We start from the raw sequence: 19250 nt of genomic DNA on the forward strand, positions 1-19250 counted from the left end.
GGAGCCTCCCAGGGCAGAGCCACATCTGTGTGGCCGACTGGGCCTGGAGGGCCCCCGCCCCCGCCCCACCGAGAGTGGGACGGATCTCAGGGGGAGTCCTGCTTCCCTATTCTCTATCTCAGATCTTTCACCAGCGAAATCAGGGCATCTTCCCGTTGGGCAATACCAAGTGTTTGCTTTCCCTATAAAAGTCGGCCACTTGGCCAAACCTGAGTCCTTGCAGTTTCGTTTTGGGGTTATTTTTTTCCCAGGAAGGCGCAAAGCCTGCTGCTTTGCTGGAGTGTAGGAACAACTTTGTCTGCAGTGTGTTTTGGATTTTTTTTTTTTTAATTGTTTGTCGTGGTTCTGGGACTGAACCCAGGGGGCTTAACAGCTGACCTGCATCCCCAGGCTTTTTATTTTTTATTTTGAGACAGGGTCTCCCTAAGTTTCTTAGGGCCTCACAAAGTTGCTGAGGCTAGCTCTGAACTTGAGATCCTCCTGCCTCAGGCTCCAGAGCCGCTGGGATGACAGGTGTGCACCACGGTGCCCGGCTGCAGTGTGTATTGTTTGGGGCGAGAGACAGCGTCTCACCTCTGTCCTCCACGGGGACAGATCTCAGGCGGCGGAAGTGCAGTGACCCCCAGAAATCTTCATGCCGTCCTGTCTGTCCTGTGTGGGGAAGGCCAGCCTTGACCTTGTGCATGAAGTCGCTCCTTGGCCAACTCAAGAGTCCCTGTGAGAACAGAAATAAACAAACAAATAAATATGAAAAGCAACAGCGGGAAGGAATGCAAGAAACCAAAGTCATTTAGAAACACGGCCATGCCCCCTTTGCTGCTCTGGAGTGGTTCCCTCCACGGCAATGTGTTACCATGGGGCTTCTGGAAGGTTCCAGGGCAGGGCCTCAGCCTCATACCCAGGCTTTCTCCCAGAGGGAATTTGGTGGTGAGGAGGAAGGGGTGAGGCCAGACAGCTTGAGGAGAGCACTTGGCTTTGACGAGGGAGCGTGCAGGTGGGTTTTCCTCCAAAGCCTCCAAGAGCGAGCCCCGGCCTCCATACCTCCACTTTGGTCTGCGAGACCCTGAGCCGACAGCCTGCTTTCTGACTGATGGAACTGAGAGCCTACAGATGAAGGCTGTCTAAGTCACTCTGTCACACAGCATGAGAAGAACACACTTGGCTGGGCGCAGTGGCACACACCTGTCATCCCAGCAGTTAGAGAGGCTGAGGCAGGAGGATCTTGAGTTCAAGGCCAGCCTCAGCAACTTAGTGAGGTTCTAAGCAACTCAGGGAGACCCTGCCTGTAAATAAAAATATAAAAAGGGATGGGATGTGGCTCAGTGGTTAAGTGCCCAAGATTCAAGACTTTAACGGCCTTGAAAGGAATTCACTCCTGCCGTGGCCACAGGGGGCTGTGGAATCCCCTCAGGCGGGAGCCTGACAGACTACGTTAATCTCTAGCGACCCTTCATGGGAACCGCGGGTTCAGTGTGTAAGAGGCCTCTGGCCAAGGGCCCGAGAGGAAGTCTCCAGGCTGGCGCTCGGCCCTGCACGGTCCCCCTCTGCCCACCCAGCCTCCCCAGTGAGGCCACCTCCTCTGCGTTCCTCAAAGGATGTGCCCACCCCCGCCCCACCCCCCTCCCCAGCTCGGCCACCAGCTCTGAGTGCCCCCCACACACACACTTGGGTGAGGACACACAGCCTCGGATCTGATGACCCACTCCAGCTGTCACATCCGCAGGGCGACTTGGGTCCGGGCAGGATTTAAGGGTTCGTCCTGGGGTCATGAGGAAGGGCCTGAGCCTCCGCTTCCCAGGCAGAGGGGGTCCCCAGCACAGCACGGGTGGGGGGTGGATAAGCTGGGGAGGGGGCTGGGCCCCGCAGGCCACGCCCGACACTGTGGTCATCTTGTCTCCTGTCCAGGAACAGTGCACATGGCCACCTGCCATACGCCAGGGTTCTCAGTTAAGAAAGGGGAGGCGGGATACCAGGCAGAACAGGCAGCTCCTCAGGGCCCGACGGCCAGGCCTGGCCACCTGTGATCTTCCATGGGATTGGACGCTGGGAAAGGGAAGACCCCCGTTCCTTGTGGGCACAGGTGGAGGGACACCGCCCTCCACAGGGAGGACACAATCAGCACGCAGGGCAGACGGAGCCAGCAGAGGGACAGCTCCAGGAGGGGGGGCGTCGTCACCAGGGGAACCAGGCGCCCTCGGCTGAGGCTGTGGGGCGTGGGTGGGGGGTGACTGCCATAAATACCGCAGTCTGTAGTGATGGATGGCCAGCTTCTGTCATTACCAGTCCGCGGGTGACATCGGGGACCCCTCTGGTGGATCCTGCCTCCTCACAGAGCCCCCGCAACCCCTCCATCCAGGCTGACCCTTGTATGGTCTCAGACGGAAAACACTGGTCATGTCCTCGTGCCCACACCTGGTCCCCTGTCACCTCTTGGGGGCCTTCCTCAGCCCCCCTCCCCCTGTGCTCTGTGAGCTCCTTGCCATCCCTCTGCAATCCACCACCCCTCCCACCAGACTGAAAGGACCTGGGGGGAAAATCCCCTCCCACCCACATACCCTCCCACATGTGACCTTTCACGTTTGTCCCTGGATGGAAGAACCAACAACCAGCAGCCGGAGCTTCGGTGTGTGGCAAACGTCATCCAAACAGGTGTCTTCTGAACCCCCTCCATCTGCACCGCCCCCGAGAGAAGGAGAGAGGCTAGAGGTACTCCTAGAGTACCAACTGCCATTGCGGACACACAGCAAGACCTCACGACCAGCACTGGCCACTCAAGTTGGATGGTTTTTCGCTGCACAGTGACCCTGAGAGGCACGTCCCTGCCAGCTCCTGGCCCGTGTGGTGTGGCATGTTGGGTGGGTGTGGTTTTTCTTGGTGGCACTGTTCTTCTGTGACCAGTGCTACTCGGAAGTCGACGGACTTGTAATTGGTTCTGAAATTCAGGGCCTCATGAAGTCAGAAAAGTGGCCCAGGTGTGAATCCCAAACAGCAAGGGGCGTCCGAGTGGCTCAGACAGAGACCCACGGCGAGGCCAGGCCCGTGCTGTGTTCCAGCAGGGATCGAGGTGGCCACCGTCCAGTCCCACGGGAGCAAGTCAAGGGCCACAGTGGAGGGCGGGGCCAAGCAGGCCTGAGCAGGGCAGCGCGTGGGGCTGATGGGAAGCTGCGGGTTGAACCAGGTGTCAGAGGCCATGAGCTCAGAAAGGCGGGATTTGATCCAGACCCAGGAGAGGCGCAGCCTTCATCCCCGCTGGGCGGAGCTGGGCCCCGGAGCTGGGCCTGGGGAGAGCAGGGGACCTGGAGGACTGCTGGGCTTGACCACCCTCCTCCTCCATGTGCTCCTCCTCCTCCACGTGCTCCTCCAAAGGGGCCGGTCAGGGTGGAGGGACAGCAGCCGGGTTGCCCGTGCTGGGGAGGCCAGAGGGAGCCCCTCCTGATGGACGCGTGTTTCCTTTGGGGCAATGGAAGGTCTTAGAGCCACACAGAGGTCGTGGTTTTACGCTGTGGTCACATAAATGCCGTGGAATTGCTCATTTCCACGTGGCCAAGTGCCTGCCGCGTGGACTCCACCTCGGTCTTTAAAGACATGGGATGGTTTAGCAGTGGGCGCCCACCCCCGGCCTTCCCGCCCAAAAGAGCTTGCAGCTCCCTGGTGGGCCTGCGTCACCAACAGACAATGGCCCTGGTGTTGTCCCCAGGGGGTCTCGGCAGGCACCAGCCAAGGCCCGGGACGTCTGGGGCTCCCTGCTGGTCAGGGCTTGAGGGTCCCGGCTTCCCCTCTGGGAGGGGCCGCTGTCCCCGCCTGTCCCTGCCCCACAGCAGGGTCTTGGCTGTGCAGAAGCCAATGCATCCTGCTCTGCTACCTGCTGATGGGCCTCCAGGTCCAAGAAGGCCACACAGGACCCTGCTGAGACTGCCCCGGGCCCCACGAAGACCAGAGCACCCCACAGAAGGCTGGTTGCCTAACCCACATCTCTGGTCCCCTTTGTCCCTAATAATTGAGCCCCTGGTTTGGGGGCCAGACAGAATGAGCCTTCCTAGAGCAATCACCCTGCTGATTCCTCGCAGCTGGACATGGCCACCCGCCAAAGGAACCGGCTGAGGGAACGCTGGCTGCTGCCCGCTAGTCCTGTCCCCCGCCCCTGGTTCCCTGCACCCGGAGGGTTAAAGGTCTTGGGCTGGGCTTTGTGGTCACGGGTTTCTGTTCAAGGCAACCAGCCCTGGAGGTCACTGGTGTATTGACTCCTTCCTAGTCAACCCCAGGTCCCAGACTGAGAAGCCACCATGCGGTCTGGGGTTGGGTGGATGCCCTTGTCCTCTCAGATCTCTCAGGATTGATTAGGACATGAACCGTCTCTAGCAGAACAATCCCACGTGTTCCCGCAGGAAAACTTGCCGAGTGCCAGGGGAAGGATTGCCATGAGCCTGCAGGCCACCCCTCCTGGCCTGTGCAGCCTCTGGGCGGACTGTTGAGAGCCACAGCCAAAGGGGCCCCAGCAAACTTCCAGCTGCCAGCAAACTTCCAGCTGCCGGCTGATGATTGGCTCACAGCGGCCCCAGCAACATCTAGCTGATTGGCTCCTCNACTCGTGCTCCTCCTCCTCTCCATGCTCCTCCTCCTCCCCATGCTCCTCCTCCTCCACGTGCTCCTCCTCCTCCTACTCGTGCTCCTCCTCCTCCTACTCATGCTCCTCCTCCTCCACATGCTCCTCCTCCTCCCTGTGCTCCTCCTCCTCCTACTCGTGCTCCTCCTCCTCTCCATGCTCCTCCTCCTCCCCATGCTCCTCCTCCTCCACGTGCTCCTCCTCCTCCTACTCGTGCTCCTCCTCCTCCTACTCATGCTCCTCCTCCTCCACATGCTCCTCCTCCTCCCTGTGCTCCTCCTCCTCCTACTCGTGCTCCTCCTCCTCTCCATGCTCCTCCTCCTCCCCATGCTCCTCCTCCTCCACGTGCTCCTCCTCCTCCTACTCGTGCTCCTCCTCCTCCTACTCATGCTCCTCCTCCTCCACATGCTCCTCCTCCTCCCTGTGCTCCTCCTCCTCCTACTCGTGCTCCTCCTCCTCTCCATGCTCCTCCTCCTCCCCATGCTCCTCCTCCTCCACGTGCTCCTCCTCCTCCTACTCGTGCTCCTCCTCCTCCTACTCATGCTCCTCCTCCTCCACATGCTCCTCCTCCTCCCTGTGCTCCTCCTCCTCCTACTCGTGCTCCTCCTCCTCTCCATGCTCCTCCTCCTCCCCATGCTCCTCCTCCTCCACGTGCTCCTCCTCCTCCTACTCGTGCTCCTCCTCCTCCTACTCATGCTCCTCCTCCTCCACATGCTCCTCCTCCTCCCTGTGCTCCTCCTCCTCCTACTCGTGCTCCTCCTCCTCTCCATGCTCCTCCTCCTCCCCATGCTCCTCCTCCTCCACGTGCTCCTCCTCCTCCTACTCGTGCTCCTCCTCCTCCTACTCATGCTCCTCCTCCTCCACATGCTCCTCCTCCTCCCTGTGCTCCTCCTCCTCCTACTCGTGCTCCTCCTCCTCTCCATGCTCCTCCTCCTCCCCATGCTCCTCCTCCTCCACGTGCTCCTCCTCCTCCTACTCGTGCTCCTCCTCCTCCTACTCATGCTCCTCCTCCTCCACATGCTCCTCCTCCTCCCTGTGCTCCTCCTCCTCCTACTCGTGCTCCTCCTCCTCTCCATGCTCCTCCTCCTCCCCATGCTCCTCCTCCTCCACGTGCTCCTCCTCCTCCTACTCGTGCTCCTCCTCCTCCTACTCATGCTCCTCCTCCTCCACATGCTCCTCCTCCTCCCTGTGCTCCTCCTCCTCCTACTCGTGCTCCTCCTCCTCTCCATGCTCCTCCTCCTCCCCATGCTCCTCCTCCTCCACGTGCTCCTCCTCCTCCTACTCGTGCTCCTCCTCCTCCTACTCATGCTCCTCCTCCTCCACATGCTCCTCCTCCTCCCTGTGCTCCTCCTCCTCCTACTCGTGCTCCTCCTCCTCTCCATGCTCCTCCTCCTCCCCATGCTCCTCCTCCTCCACGTGCTCCTCCTCCTCCTACTCGTGCTCCTCCTCCTCCTACTCATGCTCCTCCTCCTCCACATGCTCCTCCTCCTCCCTGTGCTCCTCCTCCTCCTACTCGTGCTCCTCCTCCTCTCCATGCTCCTCCTCCTCCCCATGCTCCTCCTCCTCCACGTGCTCCTCCTCCTCCTACTCGTGCTCCTCCTCCTCCTACTCATGCTCCTCCTCCTCCACATGCTCCTCCTCCTCCCTGTGCTCCTCCTCCTCCTACTCGTGCTCCTCCTCCTCTCCATGCTCCTCCTCCTCCCCATGCTCCTCCTCCTCCACGTGCTCCTCCTCCTCCTACTCGTGCTCCTCCTCCTCCTACTCATGCTCCTCCTCCTCCACATGCTCCTCCTCCTCCCTGTGCTCCTCCTCCTCCTACTCGTGCTCCTCCTCCTCTCCATGCTCCTCCTCCTCCCCATGCTCCTCCTCCTCCACGTGCTCCTCCTCCTCCTACTCGTGCTCCTCCTCCTCCTACTCATGCTCCTCCTCCTCCACATGCTCCTCCTCCTCCCTGTGCTCCTCCTCCTCCTACTCGTGCTCCTCCTCCTCTCCATGCTCCTCCTCCTCCCCATGCTCCTCCTCCTCCACGTGCTCCTCCTCCTCCTACTCGTGCTCCTCCTCCTCCTACTCATGCTCCTCCTCCTCCACATGCTCCTCCTCCTCCCTGTGCTCCTCCTCCTCCTACTCGTGCTCCTCCTCCTCTCCATGCTCCTCCTCCTCCCCATGCTCCTCCTCCTCCACGTGCTCCTCCTCCTCCTACTCGTGCTCCTCCTCCTCCTACTCATGCTCCTCCTCCTCCACATGCTCCTCCTCCTCCCTGTGCTCCTCCTCCTCCTACTCGTGCTCCTCCTCCTCTCCATGCTCCTCCTCCTCCCCATGCTCCTCCTCCTCCACGTGCTCCTCCTCCTCCTACTCGTGCTCCTCCTCCTCCTACTCATGCTCCTCCTCCTCCACATGCTCCTCCTCCTCCCTGTGCTCCTCCTCCTCCTACTCGTGCTCCTCCTCCTCTCCATGCTCCTCCTCCTCCCCATGCTCCTCCTCCTCCACGTGCTCCTCCTCCTCCTACTCGTGCTCCTCCTCCTCCTACTCATGCTCCTCCTCCTCCACATGCTCCTCCTCCTCCCTGTGCTCCTCCTCCTCCTACTCGTGCTCCTCCTCCTCTCCATGCTCCTCCTCCTCCCCATGCTCCTCCTCCTCCACGTGCTCCTCCTCCTCCTACTCGTGCTCCTCCTCCTCCTACTCATGCTCCTCCTCCTCCACATGCTCCTCCTCCTCCCTGTGCTCCTCCTCCTCCTACTCGTGCTCCTCCTCCTCTCCATGCTCCTCCTCCTCCCCATGCTCCTCCTCCTCCACGTGCTCCTCCTCCTCCTACTCGTGCTCCTCCTCCTCCTACTCATGCTCCTCCTCCTCCACATGCTCCTCCTCCTCCCTGTGCTCCTCCTCCTCCTACTCGTGCTCCTCCTCCTCTCCATGCTCCTCCTCCTCCCCATGCTCCTCCTCCTCCACGTGCTCCTCCTCCTCCTACTCGTGCTCCTCCTCCTCCTACTCATGCTCCTCCTCCTCCACATGCTCCTCCTCCTCCCTGTGCTCCTCCTCCTCCTACTCGTGCTCCTCCTCCTCTCCATGCTCCTCCTCCTCCCCATGCTCCTCCTCCTCCACGTGCTCCTCCTCCTCCTACTCGTGCTCCTCCTCCTCCTACTCATGCTCCTCCTCCTCCACATGCTCCTCCTCCTCCCTGTGCTCCTCCTCCTCCTACTCGTGCTCCTCCTCCTCTCCATGCTCCTCCTCCTCCCCATGCTCCTCCTCCTCCACGTGCTCCTCCTCCTCCTACTCGTGCTCCTCCTCCTCCTACTCATGCTCCTCCTCCTCCACATGCTCCTCCTCCTCCCTGTGCTCCTCCTCCTCCTACTCGTGCTCCTCCTCCTCTCCATGCTCCTCCTCCTCCCCATGCTCCTCCTCCTCCACGTGCTCCTCCTCCTCCTACTCGTGCTCCTCCTCCTCCTACTCATGCTCCTCCTCCTCCACATGCTCCTCCTCCTCCCTGTGCTCCTCCTCCTCCTACTCGTGCTCCTCCTCCTCTCCATGCTCCTCCTCCTCCCCATGCTCCTCCTCCTCCACGTGCTCCTCCTCCTCCTACTCGTGCTCCTCCTCCTCCTACTCATGCTCCTCCTCCTCCACATGCTCCTCCTCCTCCCTGTGCTCCTCCTCCTCCTACTCGTGCTCCTCCTCCTCTCCATGCTCCTCCTCCTCCCCATGCTCCTCCTCCTCCACGTGCTCCTCCTCCTCCTACTCGTGCTCCTCCTCCTCCTACTCATGCTCCTCCTCCTCCACATGCTCCTCCTCCTCCCTGTGCTCCTCCTCCTCCTACTCGTGCTCCTCCTCCTCTCCATGCTCCTCCTCCTCCCCATGCTCCTCCTCCTCCACGTGCTCCTCCTCCTCCTACTCGTGCTCCTCCTCCTCCTACTCATGCTCCTCCTCCTCCACATGCTCCTCCTCCTCCCTGTGCTCCTCCTCCTCCTACTCGTGCTCCTCCTCCTCTCCATGCTCCTCCTCCTCCCCATGCTCCTCCTCCTCCACGTGCTCCTCCTCCTCCTACTCGTGCTCCTCCTCCTCCTACTCATGCTCCTCCTCCTCCACATGCTCCTCCTCCTCCCTGTGCTCCTCCTCCTCCTACTCGTGCTCCTCCTCCTCTCCATGCTCCTCCTCCTCCCCATGCTCCTCCTCCTCCACGTGCTCCTCCTCCTCCTACTCGTGCTCCTCCTCCTCCTACTCATGCTCCTCCTCCTCCACATGCTCCTCCTCCTCCCTGTGCTCCTCCTCCTCCTACTCGTGCTCCTCCTCCTCTCCATGCTCCTCCTCCTCCCCGTGCTCCTCCTCCTCCACGTGCTCCTCCTCCTCCTACTCGTGCTCCTCCTCCTCCTACTCATGCTCCTCCTCCTCCACATGCTCCTCCTCCTCCCTGTGCTCCTCCTCCTCCTACTCGTGCTCCTCCTCCTCTCCATGCTCCTCCTCCTCCCCGTGCTCCTCCTCCTCCACGTGCTCCTCCTCCTCCTACTCGTGCTCCTCCTCCTCCTACTCATGCTCCTCCTCCTCCACATGCTCCTCCTCCTCCCTGTGCTCCTCCTCCTCCTACTCGTGCTCCTCCTCCTCTCCATGCTCCTCCTCCTCCCCGTGCTCCTCCTCCTCCACGTGCTCCTCCTCCTCCTACTCGTGCTCCTCCTCCTCCTACTCATGCTCCTCCTCCTCCACATGCTCCTCCTCCTCCCTGTGCTCCTCCTCCTCCTACTCGTGCTCCTCCTCCTCTCCATGCTCCTCCTCCTCCCCATGCTCCTCCTCCTCCACGTGCTCCTCCTCCTCCTACTCGTGCTCCTCCTCCTCCTACTCATGCTCCTCCTCCTCCCCATGCTCCTCCTCCTCGACGTGCTCCTCCTCCTACTACTCGTGCTCCTCCTCCTCCACATGCTCCTCCTCCTCCATGTGCTCCTCCTCCTCCACATGCTCCTCCTCCTCCATGTGCTCCTCCTCCTCCCCTCCTGTCTCTCTCCCTCCTTTCCCACTCCTGTGTCCACACTGTTCACATGATGGTCCCTGCTTTATTTCACTTATAAGCATTACTAAAACCCCAGGGCCTGGCACGAGGTCTGCTTTTACTGGTGGGCTTCAGACGATCCTCCGTGGGATCCTCCTATGAAGCCTCACCCAGGCTTCATAGGCAAAGGCAAGTTAGAAGGGCCTCCAGGACGTCCCTCCAAAGTCAGGGGCTGCTCCCCGTCCGCGGAGCAGGCAGCAGAACCCAGGCCGTGGAGGGAAGGACGCGGCGACCCCCCCAGCTGCCTGCTCATGCCCAGGGCCCAGTTCCTGCCTGCCAGGAGCCCAGCCAGCCCAGAAGCTCTTTCCTGCAAAAGCACAGGTCAGTTTTGCACCCAGGAGGTAGGCCCCAGCAGGGGACGCCCCAGACACGGAAAGGGAGCGAGGCCAGGGGAGTGACAGGCAGGGACAGCTCAGGGCTGCTGGCTTCACCTCAGAACGGCGAGCAGTCGGTCCAAATGTGTGCATTTGAAGTCACCTGGGGGCCCAGGACAAGGAGGGCAGGCCTGGCAGTCTGAGCAGCCCTGGACATGGACTCAAAATGGACCGGCCCAGGCTCCTGGGGTCCCATTTGGTCTCTTAAAGAAAACTGTCTTTTCTGCAGAGACAATGACACAGGGCAGGGCCCCGCCCACTTGCTCACTCCTGTGTCCCCAACATCTGGACGGTGCCTGACGCACACTGCAGCATTCAGAATCCTGGATGGACAGTGACTCTTCACCAGGCCCCTTACGCATTGAAACCCAACCCAGTCCGGGCTCACGAGAACATTCCAGTGCAGCAGAGCCGATCACCAGGCTCCAAAGGTGCTCTTCAGTGCCTGACGGGCCGCGTCCCGGGAAATCCACCGGGAAACTGCACAAGCGCTTCACACAGGTGACGTCCCAAACCTGCTCGGCATCGCAGTGCCCCAGGAGGGGCCGCAACACACGGTCCACCCAGGACAGAGAGGAGTGCCCTGCTGCCGGCCTTTCCAGAAATGACCGCATCTCTAGCCCAGGAAAGGTTCAGACCCACGGTGGGCAGTGGCCCTGTCCTGGATGAGTGTCTCTTGGGGCCACACTGAAGAAGCAGGAGTGACAGGCTCAGCAGCGGCTCTGCCCCCTCACTGCCCCGATCCCCAGGGTAAGGCAGACGTGGCTTCAGAGAAAGAAGGGCAGAGGGACCTGGGGGACATGCCCTGGGGGGCAGACAGACTCTCCTGGCCTCGGTATGGTCACCTTCCTCAAATCTCTTGTCCTTCCGCTTCTCATTCTTTTACGTCCCCCCCAGTACCAGGCAAGAACATGGAGTAGCACTACGGATGCTGAAGGTCAGTGGCCCACAGGGCTGGCGGCGTCCTCAGTGAGCTGTCCGGAGCAGGGTAATGTCATTCTGCCTCCAGGAAGATGCAGCAGCAGGTGGAAACTTGAAAGAATACTTTGGGGCAGGATGTGGTGGCGCATGCCTAGAATCCCAGCAGCTTGGGAGGCTGAGGCAGGAGGATGGCAAGTTCAAGACCAGCCTCAGCATCTTAGCAGCGAGGCCCTGAGCAATTTAGTGAGACCCTGTCTCTAAATAAAAATTTAAAAGGGCTGGGTATGTGGCTCAGTGGTTAAGCACCCCTGGATTCAATCCCCAGTACCAAAAAATAAGTAAATGAATTAATAAGAACATTTTGGAAAATGAAGAAGAGTATCTGAGGCCACGTGGAAGCTGAAAAGCCGGGCATTGCTTGTCTGAAGAACCGCAGGGAGACTTGTCCTGCCACCTCCCTGCCCTGGGAGACAGGGCCGAGGAGTCCTGCAGCACCGAAGGGTTTTGTCTGCTCCATGAGGCAGTGAGGCCCAGAGAGGTTCAGCAGTTCACCCAAGGACACACAGCAGTGGCGAGCAGTGACCCACACTTAGACCATCTCTCTGGGACTGGACCTCTGATCACTAGCCATGGTAGGAAGATGGAGGTAAGCAGATGAGACCCCAGGTCTCTAATGGAGAGCGACTTTGTCCCAAGCCACTGACAGCAAAGCAGGGCAGGACTGGGCCTCTGAGGGCTGCCTGGATGCTGTCACTTACTCTCCACCGTGTCCCCAGGCAGGCCACACACTGAGACACTGGAAGACAGCTGCTGGGTGGAGCAGCCCGGCCTTCTGCAGGGCGTGCACCAGGAACGCCCCAGCCCCGCCCGGCTAGCCCAGGCGGGTGGCCCTGATTTCCAGCTCAGACTTGGGCGACAGTTAGCCAAGGCGTCGTTGACTTGGGGGCCTCGGGGGGCACACACGGGGCAGAGAGGGGCACTGAGGTGTCTTCAGCCATGTAGGGCAGAGGCGCTGCAGGCCGTGAGGACATTCGGATCCGGGTGGACCTGTGTTCACTTCCAAGGCCCCGACCAGAACAGCCGTAAAGGAGGGAAAGTTATTTAAGGGCTCAGTGTTCAGAGGTCCTAGTCCATGGAAGGCTGCTTCATTTCTTGGGGCTCAAGGTGAGGCTGAACGTCATACGGCTGAGTGTGTGCTGGAGGGAAGCAGCTCACGAGGTGATCCAGAAGCAGAGAGAGACCCCGCTACCTGGTGCAAGTACATACCCCAGAGCCAGCCCCATGCCCACCTGCCCAGCCACACCCACCACCTCAGCTGCCATCAGCTCATCCCACCCGGGGCTGATCACTGACCCCTGCCATTTCTCCTCTGAACCTTCTTGTCTCTCAGCTGAGCTCCTGGGGGCCACCTCACACCCATATCCTGGGTTGTTCACCACCCACAGCACCAGCACTGAAGGGAGCTCGTGGGTAAAGCCCAGGAAACACCAAAGTGCATCTCACCAGCCAATTGTGACTAGATCATCCTCAATTTACTGAGGTTGGCACTTCTGTCCTGGTTCCGGGATGTGGTCAAGGCAAATCCCTCTGCAGAGGCCCTGTTAAATTAAAAGGGTTCCAGATACGCACAGTGGGCACACCTGTGATCCCAGCCGCTCCGGGAACTGAGGCAGGAGGATCATAAGCAACTCAGCGAGACCCTGTCTCTAAATAACATATGTGGCTCCGTGGGAAAGCACCCCTGGGTTCGATCCCCAATACCAAAAATAAAGAGGCTTCCCGAGCACCCCACGTTGACCTCTGGTGTAATGACACACCAAGGTGGACCGCGAAGGCCAGAAGCCGCGAGTCAGGCCCGATTTCAGAATCGGCTCCAAGGGTCTGGGAACAAGGGTGCCCTATTTGGGAGGCGACAAGGGTCACTCCTTCCCGTCACACAGACAGGACTCTCATTCCAACCCATGCAGCTTTTCCTTATCCGAGACATTTAGGTGGTAGCCCCAGGCAAGCTGATCCTAAAACCCACATCGTGCCCTGATCCAAAGCAGGTCTGTTTCAAAGCCTTGGCCCACAAGCCACCTTTGCCAAATCCGAGTTCTGTGTTGGAGGGGACAGGATTTCGCAAAACAGAGATAGGAAGTATTGGCTGGAGGGGTGACCATGGGGAGGGGGAGGGGGAGGGACAGGAAGAAGGAGAGGGGGGAAGTGACCGTGCCTGGCCGGCCCAGACTGCCCGCCCCCCACCCCCCGGGGGGGGGGACAGAAGGACATGCTCAATGTCTGGGCATTTGCATACACCCAGGTCTGCATGATGTCATCCCCATGATGAGGAAAAATATTTTAAAATATCTTCTCTATAACTCCAGTTTTAAATTCAGGGTAAAACCTGTTGGGGCTTCCTGCACGATTCACTCCGATGCATTTGGCAGATGAATGGTTGGTCCTGCGTCTTATAGAGAGCTCAGGGAACATTCTACCCGCCCAGGAGCCCAGGAGCATTCCCCGGTTTTTATTTTCCCAGCACTTCCCTTCCCTCTGTCCCCCAGGGCCCCTCATTGCCATCGAGCCTGCAACCTCTGCCCCAGGACACACCCTGATGGTCTGCAGAGCAGACCCCCAAGTCCTTCCAAAGGTGACATCTCCTGGATTCCTTAGAAAGAAATAGTGGTAGCAACTTCCTGAAATGTCACTGGACTCTACCAATGGCCCCAAAGGACAGGACAGTTCCCCAAACTACTCAAGGAAATGGCCGATGTTGGGCAGAGTCTTGCTGTGGTCCTTTCCATCCCTGTTTCTTTGGGTCCTACCTACCAGAAGGACCGTCCTTCCCCCAGTCTTCAGGTCGCTTTACGTGAGCCGGCACAAGGGAAGCCTGGCCCACGCCCCACGCACCCAGGTACTCCTCCTGGAAGCCCAGCGCTCCTTCAGAAGGGGCTCATCGGTTCTCACAGCTCCTAAGCCAAGACACTGGGCCTGGGGACAGCCAGGCCACTCCATCAGGGAGGCCGTGCAATGCCTGTGTGAGAACAGCCAGGAAATAATAATAATAATAATAATCAGGTGACCTCCTCAGTCTTCAAAGGAGAATATCGGCCCAAGCAGTTTCCATGATTGGCCCCACATGGAAAGTTTATTTCATTTGTTAGAACTTTTTTGGTGGACTGGAGGACAGAGCTCTGGCTGGGTCCTGGTACCTGAGGGAGAAGAGCATTTAGGCTCTTAAACACTGCAGTGTGGCTGGGCATTGTCACCCACGCCTGTAATCCCAGCAGCTCCAGAGGCTGAGGCAGGAGGATCACAAGTTCAAAGCCAGCCTCAGCAACATCGAGGCCCTAAGCAACTCAGTGAGCCCCTGTCTCTAAATAAAATACAAAATAGGGCTGGGATGTGGCTCAGGGGTCGAGTGCCCCTGAGTTCAATCCCCAGGAACCCCCACCAAAAAAAAAAAAAACAACCCTGCAGTGTCTGAACATCGATCACAAGGCCAGATCCTTCTTGGATCCCCGGGATTGAAGGGACTGGACGACAGGGCTTGGAAGGAAATAGGACGTCTCCAGTTACCAAACTGATACCCAGAGCTACGCACAAAATGTATGAATCATGTCTCCCTCAACCTCCGTGGGAACATGGCAGCCGCTAGCTTAGGACACTGTGGTCCCAACATAAGTCTGAAACAGATCCTGATCCTGTTTAATAAAGAGAAAAAAAGCACAGGATTGTGAGTTTTGTCGCTGGAAGTCACCAGCCCCTCACTGGTGTCCAGGGAGGTCGCTCTCCAGGCAGGGGCTGGGTCTCCTGCTTCAAAGGGTCAGAGGGACTCCGCATGCCCACAGGCCTCTTTCTGTCCTTCCGAATACCAGCCCCTCCCATTTCCTCCTCCTGACCCTGAGAGAAGTGCTCCCGCGAAGCCCCCACCCCAGTGCTCCTGAGGCTGCCTCCACTTGCGTTCATGGCCTGGGGACAGAGGGTGCTGCGGATCTATACAACAGGGCGCCCACCACCGTCGCCATCCACGGGCCATGTCCCCATCTATGGGCTTCTGCTGGACTCTCCGCACAGGGCCAGGGCTGGCAGGGAGCTGACCGCCTCCCCTCCTTCCCAGAGTTCACCTCCCAAGCCTCCCTTGGTCTCTCCATAAATTCTCTCTTATGTAACCTCAAGTTTTCTCTTTCTTGCTACCAAAGAGCCTGACAGATAGAACATGTGAGTCCCCCACTTTTGTCACTCGACACTAACCAGCACACCCAATCACAGCATCTCATGTAATTGTCACCGCCTCCCCAAGCTGCCCTGAGGGGACAAAGTGGACTCCTTCTCAGGACTGGGCAGGATGGCTGTTAACCCCAGGAACCAGCACCCAGAGGGCCTCCTAAGGTTCTAGAGTCACTCACGTCGGGAAGATTCGTTGGTGTCTCTACAGCTAAAAGCCACCTTGGGGACGTGGGACAGAGCAGACTCACTGGCTTACCTGAGTTGCTAGACTAGGAGTGCCAAGCCCACCATGTGCACACGGATTCTTCTCCTTCATCGGTCTGTGTGGTACCCAGATGGCCACTCCTTCCTCACACCTGGCAGCCCTCACAGGACAACAGCTGGCTGGCTTAGCATGTGTTAGGACCGGGACAAGGGGCATGGGTCACAGAACCTACTGCGACTCCAAGACAGGTGAGGTGTGGCAAGCAGCAGCACGAACAGGCCAGACGGAGAGGGGCAGTCCTCCCTGTCAAGACCCCCCCGTGCAGACCCAGGGCAGAGTCCAGGAGAGACGCAGAACCCCGTCCATGTCGTTGCCACCTCCTGGAGGTGGGGACTTGTCTAAAAAGAAAACCACGGAAAGAGCCCGATGTCTCCGATGTCTCCGCTGAAGCCGTGTGCAGAGGAGAGGCTCCAGGATTCACGCGGGGGGTGAAGATGGGGTGGCGGGGCTGTGGAGGGTCACAAGAGCCCCGGAGAGCAAGGCTAAGGGGACAGCCAGACACACAGACCCCCGCAGTGGGCAATCCAGGGACCAGAACTGGGGGTGGGAGGGGACCGCAGGACCCTGAGGATGGGGCAGAGGATTTATTCCAAGACACTCGGAGCTGGGGTCCTTAGCAAGACCCTTGCCAAGAGAGAAGGAAGGGCCATTGTAAGAAAGGACCTCTGGGCTTGGTGTGGAGGGGCCAGGAGCCACAGAGGACACTGGGGGCAGGAGCAGGGCAGCAGAAAGGAGGCCATCAGACTCAGAGAGAGAAGCTCAAATGGCACACCAAGCGTCCCCTGGCACCCAAGAAGTCAAGACAGACCAGACAGGAGTGGGAGAGCAGGAAGGGACGCCTGGGGGTCAGCCATGTGGGGAGCCCCCACATCTCCAGCCCAGGCAGCTCTGCAAAGCGGGGGATTCTGCTCATTTACAGATGAGCAATGGAGGCCCGAGCCCAGATGCTCTTGGGGAGCAGAGCTGGGCAATTCCCAAGCTGTGGGATCCTAAGGCTGGGCTTTTCCTTGTAGGCACCTATGTCTCCGGGCAGAAGCTGTGTCCCCCCCAGACACTGAGCACCTGCACTCAGAACAAAGGAGATGGGGTTGGGTCTTCTCACGAGCTCGGTACATCTGTGCTTTGAGGTTGCAGAACAGGACTGTCTCCGGGTTCCGCTGTAGTGATAAAATCCAGGGACTTCCTAGCAGTACACAGTCAGAAGCTCTGGCACCCACAGAGGCCAGACCCAGACCCAAGATAGAGCCTGGCAGGTGCTCAAGCTGAGGCCAGGACTCCAGGTCCAATCCTGTCTCCAAATGCCGGGCCGCAAAGCTGCTCCTGGGCAGCTCAGTCCAGGCTGTCTTTTGCCCTCTTAAAACTTGCCTTCGAGACCATAGTGACACTGGAGGCAGGCTTTGCAGAGCACAGCCCGTCCCGGGGTCTTTGGTCCTACTCTGGAGCCTGCCCAATGCAAGGACTAATTCCCCCTCCATGAAGACCCAGTCAGTCACTCAGGCTCCAGAGTTTGACACCTCAGAGGAGACCGCTATCAGCCGGTGCAGAAGCACCTATGGCGTGATGGAAATGGCCTCCATGACCAAAATGCAGTGCACTGTCTTCTCATGGTGGAGTTGAGGCCACCCTCAGCAAGCCAGCTCCCCACGGAAGGCTGCTGCCCTGGGACTAGTGTCCCAGTGGGCAGTGAGGGAAGTGACGCGAGCCACACCTGGACCAAGGCTTCAGAGACACAGGTTTCTCCATTCTTCGCCTGTCTGCTGGCTTGGTGCAGAGGTGTCCGAGGTCCCAGGGAACCGAGGGGAGCCACGAGACAGAAGGCACCGGGCCTCCCAGAAGCAAGGGGACCCTGCTGGGTTGTCAGGGAGCAGTAAGTCACCTGCATGCTGGGCGGTATCTGCACAGCTGCTGGTGTCACTCTGTCCCATGGATCTTTTAGTGTAAAAATGCACTGACATCTACGTAGGGCGCGTGCATTGCTTCTGAGAGCCAAATGCAGACGTTGGCTCAGTTAGCTGCATTTGGGGGGGGGGGGCCTCATTGCACGAGCTGTTCACTTAGAGAACCTCTCTGCAAAGGCAGCCCCCGCCCCTGCAATAGAAAACTTGTTCCACGTGCAAAAAGGTGACTTCTACACAGCTTGCGACATGCTGCCCACGAGTGTGTGTGCTGGTCCACACAGGGGACAGGGTGGGCTCAGGATCACGCTGGAATTCCTGGAGTCCCTCTGTCCCCTGCCTCCCAGTGGACAAGGCTGAGCATCTTTCCTCCCCGGGGACTCATGTCCTGTAACACAGTATGACCTGAACCTCTGGGGCCCCTGTGAGTCCCCCTCTGGGGCTCTCTACTGCTGGACGCTCTTACCAGCAGCACATAAAATCTGCAGAGCCTGGATTTGGGCTGTAGTGGGCTCAGGTTTTGGTGTGGTAACAGTGGAGTTGAGGTTTCTAGGATTTTTCTTCCAGGACAGGAGAGGGAGGGCCAAGAAGAGCATCTGGGCCCAACGGATCTGTCCCCATGGGGGCGTGGCCTCACCTCAGTTAGCCTTGGTCCACGTGGGCACCCACCCCCCAGTCACGAGGCTCCATCCACCATTGATGGATGGAGAGTCTGGACTCAAGACTGAGAGAAAGCAGAGAGCCTGTGAGAGGGGCCAGGCGGCCACAGGGCAGATGGGAAGAGGGAAGGTGTGAGTGGCTGTGAACTCACACTAAGCTGCCAAGAGCAGGCTTTAAGAAAACCCCAGGGGATCCAGCTGAGAACAGGAGGTAAATCCAAGAAGTATAATGGATCCTAAAACCCACCTGGCCTCTAAATCCATTAGTCACCAAGATAAAAAGTCAAGGTGACCTTGTTACCGCCTAGGGGTGCTGGCTTCACTGTCTCCTAGTTCAGCAAAGAATTGAAGAACAGAGCATAGAAGTAGCAGTAGCAAGCAGCAGATTTATTTCAAAAGAGAAGGACACGTTGAGGTGGACTTCTCCAAGAGAAGGGCCAAACGGAGCAGGCAATCCCACAGGGGAGTTTTGGCCTGTTCTTTTATAATTTCTGTTATTTCCTCCTTTCCTCATCTCCGCCCCCTCCATGCTCTCCTCATCCTGACATGATTTTATTTATTGTTTTAATTTTGATTTGTTTTATGTGACAACAGAATGCATTACAATTCCTATTGCACACCCAGAGCACAATTTTTCCACATCTCTGGTTGTACACAAAGTAGAGTCACATCCTTGGTGTCTTCTTACATGTACTGAGGGTAACGATGACTGTCGCATTCCACCGTCTTTCCTACCCCCATGACCCCTCCCTCCCTCTCCCCCTTTCCTCTCTGCCCTATCTAGAGTTCATTTAATCTTCCCATCCCCACCCCACACAAGATACTATGGATCAGCATCCTTAAATCAGAGAAATCAACCAAATGCTGACATGATTTTAAAATATTTTTCATCCAGATTTTTTTGGGGGAAATTTGCTCGTCTTATCAGACAGAATATGTTTGCAAGCTTGCTACCACTGGAATTGAAGGTACAATTATAGTTCAGTTCCAAATATTCTGCTAAAATTCCCTGTTAGAGATGAGGACAGACTGGACAGGGCCATCTTGTGCCCAGAGAGAATTCTCAGAGGCCTACGGACTCCGCCTCACATATGGCTGGATCTAGCAAGCTTTCTCTGCTTCTCAGCTGCTGAAATCCAATCCATCTGAAATTTTCCTTCTTTCCAAAGGAGATCTTAGTAAACAAAGTGGTAAGGCCACCAACCAAGGACGCCAGGCCATAGAAGCAGCACCCAGGGTCCAGGGTGTGGCTCGGTGGAAGAGTGACTGCCCAGCATGCATGGGCCCAGGTA

Source organism: Marmota marmota, unplaced genomic scaffold (assembly GCF_001458135.2).
Source record: "Marmota marmota marmota unplaced genomic scaffold, marMar, whole genome shotgun sequence".
NCBI classification, from domain to species: Eukaryota; Metazoa; Chordata; class Mammalia; order Rodentia; family Sciuridae; genus Marmota; species Marmota marmota.